The 14,873-nt window shown below is 54.5% G+C and overlaps 1 long non-coding RNA gene across 1 annotated transcript in view; it reads right to left on the bottom strand.

Moving 5' to 3' along the window:
* Positions 1-4,480, bottom strand: part of LOC131510525 (uncharacterized) — a 70,667-nt gene extending 66,187 nt beyond the window's left edge. Inside the window, exons 1-2 of the long non-coding RNA XR_009261080.1 lie at positions 4,388-4,480; positions 2,407-2,472 (exon numbers count right to left, since the gene is read on the bottom strand). This is a non-coding gene — a long non-coding RNA (uncharacterized LOC131510525). The remainder of the gene's footprint in view (positions 1-2,406; positions 2,473-4,387) is intronic.
* Positions 4,481-14,873: the final 10,393 nt, after the last annotated feature.

Raw genomic sequence — 14,873 nt, 5'->3', positions numbered from 1 at the left:
TTCGGGTCATGGGGAGGACTCTGACTTTGGCTCTCAGTGAGATGGGAGCCACAGAGGCTTCCTGACCAGGGAAGGGATGGGACCCGACTCAGGTGTTCCAGGGCGCCTTCTGGCCACTGCTGGGGGAACAGCTGTGGGGCTGAGCGTGGGAGTGGGAGGCCCAGGGCAGAGGTGACTGCACTGATCCCAGTGGGAGATGATGGGGCGATCCAGGCCCAGCCCTGGAGGCAGTGGAAGGCAGGTGGGTTCTGGCTAGATTTTGAAAGTAGAGCCCTCAGGGGGCGCCTGGGTGGCTCAGTCTTTTGAGCATCCGGACTCTTGACTTCAGCTCAGATCATGATCTCACAGTCCCACGGTTTGTGAGTTCGAGCCCCACTTCGGGATTCTGTCTCCCTCTCTCTGCCCCTCCCCAGCTTGCTCTCTCTCTCTCTCTCTCAAAATAAAAAGTAGAGCCCTCAGGGTTTGCTGGTGCAGGAGAGAGGGACAGAGAGAGAGGGACAGAGACAGAGATGTGGATAACTCCCAGTAACTTGAGCTGAGCATCTGGGCCACCAGGGAAAGAAAGGGAGGCTGAGACAGAGAGAGGACGGCACCCAGGCCGCACGCCTGGCCCCCGTGGTGGCGAAGGCTTGGCTGTGACTTGAGAGCCCAGCGAGGGGGGCACCACGTGGGGCGGAGGCTGCTCCGAGCCAGGCACCCCCTCCCCCTGCGTCCCGACTCCGATCCCAGTACCCCTCTGGCTCTTCTTTTCAGTCTTCGTTTCCAGAACTTGTCCTCCCTGGGGAATCCAGCCCATGTGCTTCTGATTCCTTTGTCCTGAACTCATATGGCATGAGCACCCCCCGAGAGCCTTATGTGGAAGAGTCTAGAGGCAGGGGGTGGCGAGGGGGGCACATTCCTCCTGGGGGGCCAGGGCCGCATCTGGCAGCGTCTCCAGGGTGTCCAGCAGCAGGGAGGCCTCCTCCCGAGCCAGGCCAGACCGGCGGCCGCCCAGCACAGACTTTCCTTGGGGCCCAGCCGGCACCCGCCCACGGCCCCGGTTCCAGCTGCCCTGACCCCCCCAGACCTCCCACACACTTCCTCCTAGGAGCCCTGACCAGGGGATTTGGTTTTTCCCACCCTCTCCCTCCCTACCCAGCCTGCCACTACCACGGGCCCCCTCCCTGGTTGCCACAGCGGGCCCGGCTCCCCAGGCGGTCCCCCGGCAGGGCCTGCGTGTGGCCGGAGCTCGAGGGTGGGCATCTGACCCTCCCTGGCACCTCTCCCATCCTCTGGCCTCTGAGCCCCTCCTCCTCCCCGCCATCTGGGCCGTCTCTGGTCCCCGCGTGCCTCCCTATGTCAGAGGCCTCAGAAGGGCCTCCCGAATTCATTTGCCCTTTATGAGCACTGACCTGCCCGACCTTGGTCAGGCTACTGGGAGACACAGTGACCAGTGCTTAGAAGCTATTACTTATCAAGAACTTTGTAGGCATTAATAAAGCCTGTCCGCCCACCTCCCAAGGAGGAATGAGTGCTTCTGTTCTCTCTGTACAGACAAGAAGACTGGAGCATGGAGAGGGTTCACTGGTTACCCAGGGCCACACTGCCAGAAAGTAGCCAGGACCAGACCCCTGACCGCCCTGCTCTTTAGCCTCTCATGAGAATGACCGACAAGGTCCTGGCCTTCTGGAGCCCTCGATCTCAGAGGAGACAGACAGGAAATACCAAACAAGCAAGAACATACCATTTAGTAGTGACAAGGGCGATAAAGATCCTGAGGGCTTGGGCCAGGGGTCCCCAGGACCACCCTCAGGGCGAATGATTCCCTAGGATTCCCGGAACTCAGAAAAGCAGATACAGTCACAGTTTATTACGGGGAAAGGATGCACTTAAAATCAAGGGATCAAGGTGCACAGGGCAGGATCCAGGAGAGACCAGGCACGAGCTCCCAGGTGTCCCCTCCCCGTGGAGTCACGCAGACAGCCTTTGATTCTCTGCGGCACACGCAGAGTACCGACAACCGGGGAAGCTCGCCTTGGTGTCTGGGGTTTTTCTGGGAGTTGGTCACATAGGCAGGCTGACCACTCATATGGCTGACCTCAGACTCCAGTCACTCTGGAGGTCAAGCTGATGCCGCATGGTGGCCCAAGGCCGTCACCATAAATCATATTGTGACCATGGACCATCTGGTATGGCTAAGGTCCTAGGTATACAGACACTCCTATGAGGCAGGACACTCCAGGGGCTGAAAGATGCCCGTCCAGGAGCAGAGCAAGGGCCAGTCCTGCACACAGAACGTACAGGATTCAAGCACCCCAAACCCACAGAGTTAACTCTAGTGAGCAGGGCTAAATGTTACGGTGGGCCAGGAATGCATCTTTAAGGATTTCATGTTGAAACTAAGGCCAGAAGGAAGGGCATCCTTACCTGATGGAGCCTTCAGATGAGACCACAGCCCTAGCTGCCACCTGGATGGCAGTCTGGTGAGAGACCCTGCAAGAGAAGCCATGCCAATGTCTGAGGGCAGAGAATTCCAGGCAGAGGGAACAAAGAAGTGCAAAGGGCCTGTGGTAGGACTGGGCTCCCAAGAATAGGAAGAAAGCCAACATGGCCAGCCCAGGGGGAGGGAAGGAGGTGAGATCAGAGTTGACCATCTGGAGCCAGGGTAGAGGGCCTTGTGGACAGGATTGCAGAAAGACAAGAGCTTGTGTGGGTACGTGGAGCCATACGCTAAGAAGGGACAGCCTCCAAGATGACCCCATGATCCCTGTCTCCTGGTGTCTGCACCCCATGTAATCCCCTCCCCTTGACTGTGGGCAGGATCTTGTGACTCATTTATAACAACAGAGTAAGACAAAGGTGATGGGATGTCACTTTCAAGATTAGGTCACACAAGACTGAGACTTCCCCCTTGGGAAGTCTTGGATGGCAGCTTGTGAGGGACCCTGAAGCAAAGAACCCAGAGAATCCAGACCCCATTCCCGACGCACATCTATGGTTTGCTGTTATTTTAAGCCCCCACATTTGGAGTAAAATTTGTTACACAGCAGTAAATCACTAGCCCAGCAGGTTTGGCCAGGGGTCAGGAGGCGACTCAGGAGCTACAGTGTTGGCCGTGTTGAAAAAAAGTGTAACAGACATTTGCCTTGGGTGGGCCTCCCTCAATTGCAGAGCCTGAGAGGAGGATCTGAGTGCGGATCCTAGAAAGCATGAGTGGAGAAGCTGGGAAGTGAGGTGGGGAGGGGTCGGCAGCAAATACAGAGACTTTGAATGTGTACATTACTTCTGCAGACACCGGGACTCAGCCCCCACCCCACCCTACCCTCCAGGAACCTCTGAGACACTGTGTAGGACATGCACCTCCATTATCCCACAAGAGGGGTGAGGGAGCTGGGGTACTGACCCGCCGAAACTGGTGGAGGTTTGGTCCCAGGATGTCAGTTCCCTCCCAGTTCCGACCTGCATCCACAGGGGCCATAGAAAGCCCTGGAGCAAAACATCATGGGTGTTTACAGGCGGGGGGGGGGGGGGGGGGGGGGGGGGGAGCGGGGGACTAGAGTAAGGTGAGTGAGGCATACATTGATTTTTCCCTTTGCCTCAGGCTCCAGTAGGTCTCAGCACATCACTGTGACTGATCCTATCTTCACTTGAAATTTTTCTATTTTATTTTATCATGGATATTTTGCATCAATTTTGATTATTTAAAACAGTGCATTAGAACGCTATTCATCTTTTAAAAATTTTTTAATGTTTTATTTTTGAGAGAGAGAGAGAGAGAGAGCAGGGGAAGGGCAAAGAGAGAGGGAAACACAGAATCTGCAGCAGGCTCCAGGCTCTGAGCTGTCAGCTCGGAGCCTGACGCGGGGCCCTAACCCATTAACCATGAGAACATGACCTGAACCAAAGTCAGACACTTAACTGACTGAGCCACCCAGGTGCCCCAGAACAGTCTTCATGTTGACTGTTTGAGTTCTTTGGCACCCCCTTAAATTTTGCTTTCTGAGGGGAGTGCTTCACTTCTTACCGGAGGCCCAGCCCTAGGGTTCACAGAAGAACCCCATCAGCATACCCAGGAAGGGACTCAGATGACGGCTGCCGCCTCAGAATCAGGGCAGGCTCCGTTCCATTGCGGTAACAAGCGAGCCCCAGATCCTAGGGGCTTAAAACATCAGAGATCTGGGGGTGCCTGGGTGGCTCAGTCGGTTAAGCGTGGGACTCTTGATTTCGGTTCAGGTCGTGATCCCACGGTTGTGAGATTCAGCCCCACGTCGTGCTCTGTGCTGACGGCACGGAGCCTGCCTGGGATTCTCTCTCCCGCTCGCTCTGTTCTTCCCCCCACCGCGCATGTGTGCGCGCTCTCTCTCTCACACAAAAAAATACACTTTAAAAAACAAATCACAGATCTTACTTCCCACTCGGCCACCGCACGGCACCCTGCAGGTTGCTGTAGCAGAAGGGAAAGAAATCAGCGCGGCGCACCGGCTTGTAAAGCTTCCGCCCGGAAGTGACACGTGTCGTAGCCAGCTGCTCACATTTCATTGGCCAAAGCAAGTCACATGGCCACACAAGTGGGTGGGGCAGTGGTTTCTTTGCTTGTGCGGGGCGGGAAAGCGAGAATGGTGGTGACTGGCCCCAGTGACCGTTGTAGCACCCCCGAGTGAGGCCCAGTGGGCAGCTGGGTGTCCGGGGCTAGGCGGGAAGGTCCAGGGAAGGACCGAAACGTAAAAGGCTTCCAAGTATAATTGGTATTGACTCACTGGGGGGCCTGTCCCAGATTCCTGACCCCTGGCAGGCCCATTGGGTTGGTGGGTCCAGCGGCAGCCCTGTCTTACCTTCTCTTCCTGGACTTTATTTATTTATTTTTCAGCTGATTTATTTCGAGCGAGAGCGCGTGCATGCGCGACTTGGGGAGGGGCAAACTCGAGTTGGTGGCACTGCGCCGGCCAGTGCAGAACCTGACACGGGGCTTGAACCCACGAACCCATAAGATCATGACCTGAGCCAGTATCACGAGTTGGATGCTTAACCGACTGAGCCACCAGGCGCCCCCTAGATTTTATTTGTTAAATGCGGTGAAATACCCATAGTCTAAGATTTACCACCCCAACCTTTTTTTTTTTTTTTTTTTTTGTACCACCCCAACTATTTTTAAGTGTCCAGCTCCGTGGCATTAAGGATATTCACACTGTCGTGCAACCCACCGTCCATCCACAGAACTTGTTCATCTTCCCAAACTGAAACTCTGTCCCCATTACACACTGACTCCCCAACCGGTCCTCCTTCTGTCTCTGTGGAGGTGACCACTCTAGGGACCTCATACAAATAGAATCATATAGTATCTGTTTTTTGTGACTGGCTCATTTCACTCAGCATATTGTCCTCGACGTTCGTCTAAGCTGTAGCCTGGGTTGTTAGAATGTTCTTCCTTTCTTCCAAAAAAAAAAAAATTATTTTTTTAATGTTTTTATTTATTTTTGAGACAGAGAGAGACAGAGCATGAGCAGGGGAGGAACAGAGAGAGTGGGAGACCCAGAATCCGAAGCAGGCTCCAGGCCCTGAGCTGTCAGCACAGAGCCCGACGCGGGGCTCGAACTCATGGACTGTGAGATCATGACCCTAGCCAAAGTCGGACGCTTAACCCACTGAGCCACCCAGGCGCCCCCCAAAAATTTTCAAGTGCTAAAAAACATAGACCATAAAACATCAGCCTAACCCTTTTCACATGTACCGCTCAGTCGGGTTAAGCATATCTGCGCTGTTGTGAAACCGACCTCTTCATCTTGAAAAAGGTTTCCATCCTTCTCATCTTGCAAAACTGAAATTCACTACCCACGGAACAACAGGTCCCCGTGCGCCTCCCTCCCCACCATCCCCCCACTCCCAGCAGCCACCATTCTACTTTCTGTTGCTATGAATGTGAATACACTTCCGTGACCTCATATAAGTGGAATCAGACAGTATTTGTCTTTCAGTGACTGGCTTTTTGCCTTCGGCATGATGTCGTCAAGACTCGTATATGTCACAGCATGTGTCAGAATTTCCTTCCTTTTTAAGACTGAATACTATTCTGTTGTATGACGCTACGTGTTATTTATCCATTTGTCCGTTGATAGAAACCTCGGTTGCTTCTCCTTTTCGGCTATTGTGAATAACGCTGCTAGGAACACGGGTGTGCAACTTGCTCTTCCTTTCGATTCTTTTGGGTAGACATACCCAGAAGAGGGATTGCTGGATCATGTGCTAATTCTACGTGTGACCTTTTAGCCAGACTCTTGTCCACAGCAGCTGCACCAGTTTACACTCCCAATAACAGTCCACAAGGGTTCCAATGTCTCCACATCTTGGCCAAGACTTATTATTTTTTTTAACAGTAGCCATTTGAGGGGCGCGAAGCGTCCACCTCTTGATTTCAGTTCAGGTCACGATCTCACAGTTCTGAGATCGAGCCCCCGCACTCAGCACAGAGCCTGCTTACGATTCTTTCTCCCTCTCCCTCTGCCTCTCCCCTCTCTCTAAAATTAAAAAAAAAAAAAAAAAAAAAAAAGGGAGGGCGCCTGGGTGGCTCAGTCGGTTGAGCATCTGACTTCGGCTCAGGTCATGATCTCGCAGTTCTTGAGTTCGAGCCTCGCGTCGGGATCTGGGCTGACAGCTCAGAGCCTGGAGCCTGCTTTGGATTCTGTGTCTCCCTCTCTCTTTGCCCCTCCCCCATTCACACTCTGTCTCTCTCTCTCTCAAAAAACCCCCAAACCATTAAAAATTAAAAAAAAATAGTAGCCATTTGAAATACTGCAGGAGGTACGTTGCTGTGGTTTTGATGTACATTTCCCTGGTGAGTAGGGATGTCGAGCATCTTTTGGTGCGCTTGTTGGTCATTGGGGGATTTTTAGCGACTCTGTTTCAAAGAAACCTCACGAGGTGGGGACCAGTCTCCTTGCCAATGCCACGGCTGCCTGGCCCCATGGGCAACTGAGCAGCCTGCAGCGTCCCCAGGACTGACTCCTTGGGCTGGGCAGAAGCTGGGGGAGAGAAGCAGGTGCCGCTGAACTGCACCACTGAACTTGGTCACTGGGCACAAGACCGGGGGCCAGGGAGATCCCCTGTGACACCCTTGCCCCCAGACACGGGGGGCCAACCTGAAATGTTCTCAGACAAGTCCCTCCTCGGGCCACTCAGAAGAAAATGATGCTGTCTGTCCAGAGGGGCCCTCTCTTCCTGGCTCCCAGTAGCAGCACAGAGGACACTTTTGGCCCAGGGGGCTTCCCACCTGCACACAGAACCCAGGCGAGCCACCCTTTCCTAACCTCCTACACCAGGGAGCTGCCTGGCAGCTCAGAAACATCGTCCATTCCTCTCTCTGTGGACCGCAGATTGTTCCTTCAATCAACTTGCTTCTCCTTTCCTTTTAATTCTTTTTTTTTTTTTTAAATTTTTTTTTTTTTAACGTTTATTTATTTTTGAGACAGAGAGAGACAGAGCATGAACGGGGGAGGGTCAGAGAGAGGGAGACACAGAATCTGAAACAGGCTCCAGGCTCTGAGCTGTCAGCACAGAGCCCGACGCGGGGCTTGAACTCACGGACTGCGAGATCATGACCTGAGCCGAAGTCGGCGGCTTAACCGACTGAGCCACCCAGGCGCCCCATCCTTTCCTTTTAATTCTTAAATGAATTTCTTTTGAAAGTAACCTTTCTGCCCTAGCCACGAAAGGAAAGCCGAGCCATCTCCAGAAGTAGAAAGCGGCAGAAAGAAAGAACTACATCGGTAGGGGTGGAGGTGGGTGATAGTGAATCCGGTTAAGGCTGCTGCCTGTGGAAGGTTCAGGGCTAAGACTAGGATGGGGACAGGGAGGCACCCAGGGGCAAAAGTTAGGGGGTCGCTCGCTCTCGGGGTTAGGCCTGCACTCCTAGGAACCTGAGAACCATGGCCTCGCCCTCTAGTTCAGCGGTGGAGCAAAGGGACTGCTCTTTTTGTTGAAAGAGAGAAAGAAGGAGGGAGGGGAAAGAGAGAGAGAGAGCGAGAAAGGAAGAAGGGAGAAAATGGCAAAAAGGAAAACGTATAAATGAAAACGAAAGAGATTACCGGGATGTTTAAAGTTGTGAAAGATACAGCCACAATAAACACAGACTTTGACATTCATCCATGAAACTGTTGCTGAACAGGTGCTGTTGAAGGGGCGGGGGACACAGCCCTGGCTGTAGCAGGTGCACAGGAAGGAGGCAGGACAGTGAACAGCGGAAACAAGCGGAGGGTCCGGGTCCCCCAAGGGCTCAGCAGAGTCCATTGGAAACGAGGGGACAGGAGAGAAGCCATGTGGGGTTGACGGTGCTCTTCTAACTGATCAGCTGCCACGCCTTGCTGGGTATTAAGTATGTTGAATATCACCTCTGACTTCATTGCTCGCTGTGCACAATCTCACCCCATTACCTCTCCGGCCTTATCGCCCCTCCCCTCCCCTCTCACTCATTTAGCTTCAGCCTCACCGGCCTCCTTGCCGTTCCACCCCAGGCCTGCTCCTGCCTCAGGGTCTTTGCACAGTCTGTCCCCTCTGCCTGGAACCCTCTTCCCCAGATAGCTTCACTGCCCCTCCTTCCTCACTTCCTTCAGGTCCTTCCCCAAATGTCACCTTCTTGGTGAGGCCTTCCCCAACTGCCCTATTTAGTTTGGGCAACCCCCAACACGACCCTCCGTCGTCAGCCTGCTTGATTTTCTCGTCCTTAACGACCTCCACAGCATTCTTATCTATCACGTTCACAGTCTTCTCTGGGACAGGATGTCAGCCCCACAGGGCAGAGGTGTGGACTGACTTCTTCACACCCGCACCTCTGGTGCCTGTCAAGCAGTGTTTCCCGAGTGAATGTATGACTGTCAGGTCTGTAAGAGGAGGAGGGTCGTGCCTGCTTCCTCTCAAGGCAGTGGAAAGGTGAACCGAGGCAGTGGGGGAGGGGGATGCTGGGAGTCACGAAGGAGAGGCTGCGACAGGAAAGATACCCGGGGTGGGCGGGGTGGGGGACACTGCCCCAGACCACTCAGGATTTTTTTTATGTTCAGGTAAGGCTGCCACGACATAAAATTAACCACTGAAGAGTGAATCCAATGGTGCTGAGCACATTCAAGGTCTTGTGCAACCACCACCTGGGTCCATGTTGTAACAACGATCGGAACTTCCTTTTCTGTGACTGAGTAACATTCCATCATGTGGCTGTGCCATGCTTTGGTGATTCCGTCCCCCGTCGATGGGCCCTTGGGTTGTTTCCCCCTCAATTTGTTGGAGTCCCTGGCTTCGGTTCTCTGGGGCACGTACCCAAGAGCGGAATTGCTGGGTGTCAGGGCAACTCTGCCTAACGTCAGGAGGGGCCAAACAGTTCTCCAGTGTGGTGAAGGGAGACCCCAATCTGACAGGGGAAACTGAGGCACGGGGAGACGTTGATGTGGGCGGTCAGCCTGAACCCTCTTCCTTTCCCGCCTTGCCCCACCTTGGGGGGCCCCCGTTGCAGGCGCCCTGGAGACGGAACCCACCCTCCCTGGGCATGGTCAGCCCGCGGCCCCCCATCCCCCGAAGCCCTTGTGGAATGGGGAAGAAGCTGAGAGCCGGGAGGAAGAGGTGGGCAAGCCCCTGACTGTCGCCCAGCGCTCCCAGCTCCTGCTGCAGGGCTTCCTGTTGGTGGCTTCCAGTTTCTACCCACACCGCCCACTGCCAGCCCCACTGCTTCTCAGCACTGCTTTCCAGCCCCCTGCACTGTCTCTAACTGCTTCTCATGAAAGCCTTTAAACATTTAAAAAAATTTTAACGTTTATTTAGTTTTGAGAGACAGAGACAGAGCACAAGCAGGGGAGGGGCAGAGAGAGAGAGAGGGGGACGCAGAACTCGAAGCAGGCTCCAGCCTCCGAGCCAGCCGTCAGCACAGAGCCCGACGCGGGTCTCGAACTTACAAACCGCGGGATCATGACCTGAGCCTAAGTCCACGCTCAACCGATGGAGCCAGCCAGGTGCCCCAAAGCCTTTAAAGATTTTTAAATTTCCAAAGAAAAAACATTTACAAGGCCTCAGGTTGCCAGAATCGATGACAGATCATTGTCGTGGCCATCAGTCTACTCATGACCCACTTTAATTTACTTTATGCATTAATTTTTTTAATTCCATAAGGCACACCTAGGGGCCCCCCCACCGTGAGCTGAGACGTGACCCTGCTCCCTCCCTCCACCACCCTGAGTTCTATTTCTTATTCTCTCCCCATTTGCTTTTTTATTTTTATTTATTTTAAATGTTTTATTTAGGGGCGCCTGGGTGGTGCAGTCGGTTAAGCGTCCGACTTCAGCTCAGGTCACCATCTCGCGGTCCGTGAGTTCGAGCCCCGCATCGGGCTCTGGGCTGTTGGCTCAGAGCCTGGAGCCTGCTTCCGATTCTGTGTCTCCCTCTCTCTCTGCCCCTCCCCCGTTCATGCTCTGTCTCTCTCTGTCTCAAAAATAAATAAACGTTAAAAAAAAATTAATTAATTAAATAAATGTTTTATTTATTTTGAGAGCGAGAGAGCGAGCAGGGAGGGGCAGAGAGAGAGAATCCCAAGCAGGCTCTGCGCTTAGTGTGGAGTCCGTTTGTTTTCTTTTAAAGTGTTCTTAGGTATGTTTATATGCCGAGCCCTTACCTTGTTTCATTTCCTGTGTGTGAGCTTTATGACGAAGGTGGCTTTCACGGGGGGCTTTGGGCACTGCTTTTTTCCTCAGGCTCCTACCACAATCACATCATGCACTTTTCAGTATATCCCGATTTGATTCGTCAGTTATACCGCAGGAGAGCTGGAAAAAAATCCTGCTATGACAGTCATACTCTCCATCGACTGAGCCAGCCAGGTGCCCCTCAATTTTTTTTTTAATTAAGAAAGGAGCATGTTGGGGCGCCTGGGTGGCTGAGTCCGTTAAACGACCAACTCTTGATTTCAGCTCGGGTTATGATCTCACGGTTTGGGAGTTTGAGCCCAGGATCAGGCTCCGCACTGAGAGGGAGAGTGAGGAGACCGCTTGGGATTCTCTGTCTCTCCCTTTCTCTCTGCCCTTCCCCTGCTCGCATGTATGTGCTCTCTCTCTCTCTCTCTCTCTCTCTCTCTCTCTCTCTCTCAAAATAAATAGGGGTGCCTGGGTGGCTCAGTCGGTTGGGCGTCCGACTTCGGCTCAGGTCATGATCTCACAGTCAGTGGGTTCGAGCCCCACCTCGGGCTCTGTGCTGACAGCTCTGAGCCTGGAGCCTGCTTCGGATTCTGTGTCTCCCTCTCTCTCTGCCCCTCCCCCGTTCATGCTCTGTCTCTCTCTGTCTCAAAAATAAATAAATGTTAAAAAAAATTTTAATAATAAATAAATAAGCAAGCTTTAAAAAGAAAGAATGAAAGGGGCGTGTTGCTAAGAGCCAGCCCCTCTCGTGGCCCGCCCCTGCTTCTCTCACTGGCTGTATGAAACTCCAATACCTTTAGACGGTTGCTGAACCCACTAAGCTTCCATCAAAGTCTTAATGGCCGGGGTGTGAAGGTGCTGCTTTAAAGAATCATTGACGTTGCTGGCTTTAAGCAGCTTGTCTCTCACGTCCCCCTCACTTCCCTAAACCTTGGCGACTGCTGGGAAGGCGTGAAGCTGGGAACGCTTTGGGGTTCAGCTGTGCCCCTGAGAAGCTCCCTGGGTTCCAGGGCCACCTCCTGCCTGGCTAGCTCGGCAGCTGCTTATAAACCGGCTATTTATAGCTCCACCCCCCCCCAGCCACGTCACGGCCCCCCACCCAGGCCACCAGTGAAGTCAGACCGATGGGGAAGGGGAAATGGGTTACGAGCTGGAGTCTGTTTGCGGCTTATGGGTGCCTGTGCCATTTCCTGGGGGACTTTGTTTCCTAGAAGAGCCAAGAACACTGAAGTGACAGCTACACCCACTTGCCTTTACCCCAGTGGGTCTTGGGGTGGAAGAGGTGGGAGAACGGGGCGCTGGGGACAGCGGGCACAAACGCGTGCCCTCTTCCTGGGCCTGGAACGCATGCGTGCCCGCCCCTTGCAGGCGTCCCAGCCTCTTGTCGTCCTGGGCTGTGGCCGTGGGCAACTCCACTGCGTCTCTCTCTGTGTACCCCCATCCAAGCGGACAAACTGCCCCCCCAAGACCGCCCACAGCCTCAGCCCCAGGAGACAGAGGCCCAGGGAGTCTCGGGGGCCCAGGCCAGGGAGGCACACGTGCAGTGGTGGCCTTCACTCCCACTCCGCCCCAGGGCTGAGGCCCCAAATAGCTTGGCATCTATATTTAGAAGTTTGCTCAGCAGTGCCAGGGAACTATAAATATGGCCCAACTTAGCGCTGCCTCCTAACTCCCCAGGCTGGGCTGGGCAGGGCTCTGCACCGGGAGCCCCTAGGCAGGTGGATGCTGGGGGTCCCGGCCCTGGCGAATCCAGGTGTCCAGCCTGCAGGAGGAGACAAAGGGCCCATTGTCGGGCCTGCCCTGGTTTGGGGGGTCAGGGTCGGCCAGTGGCCTCCCACTTTCTTCCCTGGCTTCCTGGCTCCGGGACAGCTGTCTGGCCTCACAATAGCTGTGCCGCCCTCCCGGAGCCAGCAGCTGGGCTCATCCGCGTGGGGGCTGGCCCAGCCCCTTCCTCTGCCATTGTCTCCCAGGCAGGGGGCTTCCTGTTAGCCCCCCTCCACCCAGAGACCCCATCTGACCCCCTACCTCAGCACGAGCTTGAGCTTGCGTGGGTGCTGGGCATAGGCAGGTAGCACAAGAAACCAGGAGGCAGGACACTGGGGACGTTTGTCTCCCTCCCCACTGCAGCGAAGAGAAGGGGGAGCATCCTAACAGCCACAGCCGTTGTTCACGGAGCGTCCACTCCCAGCTACGCCCCTGCGATTATGACCCTCTCTTTTATGACCCTCACCTGCGCTTGGGCCAGGTTCCGACCATTTCACAGACAAGGAAACTGAGGCCCAGGGACATCACCTCCCCAAGACCACACGATCCAAAAGAGGAAGAGATCGGGTTTGTCCAGGACCTCTGATATGAGATGGGGGTGCCCTGTGGACTGTGCAAGTCAGTTCACCGCTCCGTGCCTCAGTTACCCTATCTGTCAAATGGAAATCACAGCACCTGCCTTCTAGGGCTATTGGGAAGAAAAGTGAGTTCAATCCCTGTAGCACGCTTAGGAGTGGGCCAGGTATACAGTAGGCGCTGGATGAGTGCCATCTTCCACCACCATGATTTGTTACTGCTGTAGCTATAATAATAAAAAATATATATAGACCACGATACGGTACAATACAAGAGTATTATTATTATTATTGGTTGAATAATCCTGGCTCGGCCACCTCCTAGCTGAGGAATCTCGTGCCGGTGGCCCAACTGTCCAGGGGCCAGTTCCCCATCTGACAAATAGGGACCCACGTCCCTGCCTCCCTGTTGTGGAACAGAGGTCACAAGATTGTCCGGGGGGTCTGCCAAATAGGTCAGCGGGGCTGGAGCCTCAGGGCAGAGGGAAGGGGGAGAAACAACTTGACGCCCCAGCAGGGGCCAGATCAGGAAGCCCAAAGGGGTTCCTCGTCAGTGGGGGGCAGCGACAGCGGCCTATGTGGGGTGTTACTAAGTCTATGGGGTGCAGGCTCTGTGCCAGCACTGCAGAGACACAAACAGACCAAAGTCCTGCCCCCTGAGCGGAGAGTCTAGTGGGGCCCAGACAGTAAGTAAGGTAAGTAGGTATATTCCATGATGGGAGTTAGTGAGAATCGAGAAAATAGGGAGGAGGTGGGGTGCTGAGGACAGTAGGGGTTACATGTGGACTTGAGGGCTGGGTCAGGAAATTGAGCAAAAACATGGAGGGGAGGAGGGAGGGAGCCATGAGGTCATCTACGGTAAGAATGCTCCAGGCTGCGGCAACAGTCCGTGCAAAGGCCCTGAGGTCAGACCGTGCCCGGTGTTTTCCTTAAGGAAGGCTGCAGCAAGTGAGCAAGGTTAGAGCAGGAGGAGGTGAGGGTAGAGGGGTGACAGGGCAGATCGTGCAGGAGGACTTGGGGTTTTACCAGTGACGTGGGAGCTACGGAGGGTTCTTGAGCAGAGGAGGGATGTGACCTGACTCGGGCATTCCCAGGTAGCTTCGGGCCACTGTGAGGGGGAACTGAGTGTAGGCAGGAGCCAGAACACCAAGGCCAGAGATGATGGGCCTAGACGAGGGTGGGGGCCAATGAGGAGAGGTAGGAAGATTCTGGGTCTATCTGAAGGCAGGGCCACAGGATTTGCTGATGGGCCAGATTGTGGTGGCGGTGGTGGTAAGGACGTCCTCCTTCATGACTTCCCCAATCTTGCAGCCGATATCTTGAAGCCTTTTCTCCTGTTACCCTGTTCTGTGAGGCCAGTTGGCAGGCATTTTAATCCCATTCACCAGACAAAAAAACTGAGTCCCAGGGAGGTCAGACCTGCTCCAAGGTCCCAAGACACATACCAGGGAGGAAAAGCCCAAAGAATAGATGGTCCCTGAGGACGAGGATGGGTGTGGGGACAATACCTGCCACCTCCCCCAGGCAGGAACCCCCAAACCCCCGCTTCTCCAGATACCCAGCTGTCTGGCCTGCAGGCCTGTGGGGAGGTGATGTCCAGCCCTGAGGTTGGTTTCCAGATTCTGGGAAAAAGCCCCAGATCCACTCCAGACCTGGTCTGGCCCCCTCCCCTCCCAGCCTCCAGCCAGGTCCTCTTCTGCCTCCAAGCCCCTTGGGTGCCTGCGGCAGAAGCCTTCCCAGGCCGGACCCAAGACAAAGGGACAGTGGGGGAGGGGAGGGAGAGCCCCGGAAGGGGTTAATTCCCGGGCGGAGGTGCTCCAGCATCTCTGGGATAATGCTTCTCTGCTTTCAGCCATTGGTGACCTTTTTTTTTCCCATGACCAACTATCCTTCC

Source organism: Neofelis nebulosa, chromosome 4 (assembly GCF_028018385.1).
Source record: "Neofelis nebulosa isolate mNeoNeb1 chromosome 4, mNeoNeb1.pri, whole genome shotgun sequence".
In the NCBI taxonomy this organism is placed as follows: Eukaryota; Metazoa; Chordata; class Mammalia; order Carnivora; family Felidae; genus Neofelis; species Neofelis nebulosa.
The sequence above is the reverse complement of the archived record's forward strand: the minus strand, read 5'-3'. Positions and strand labels throughout refer to the sequence as shown.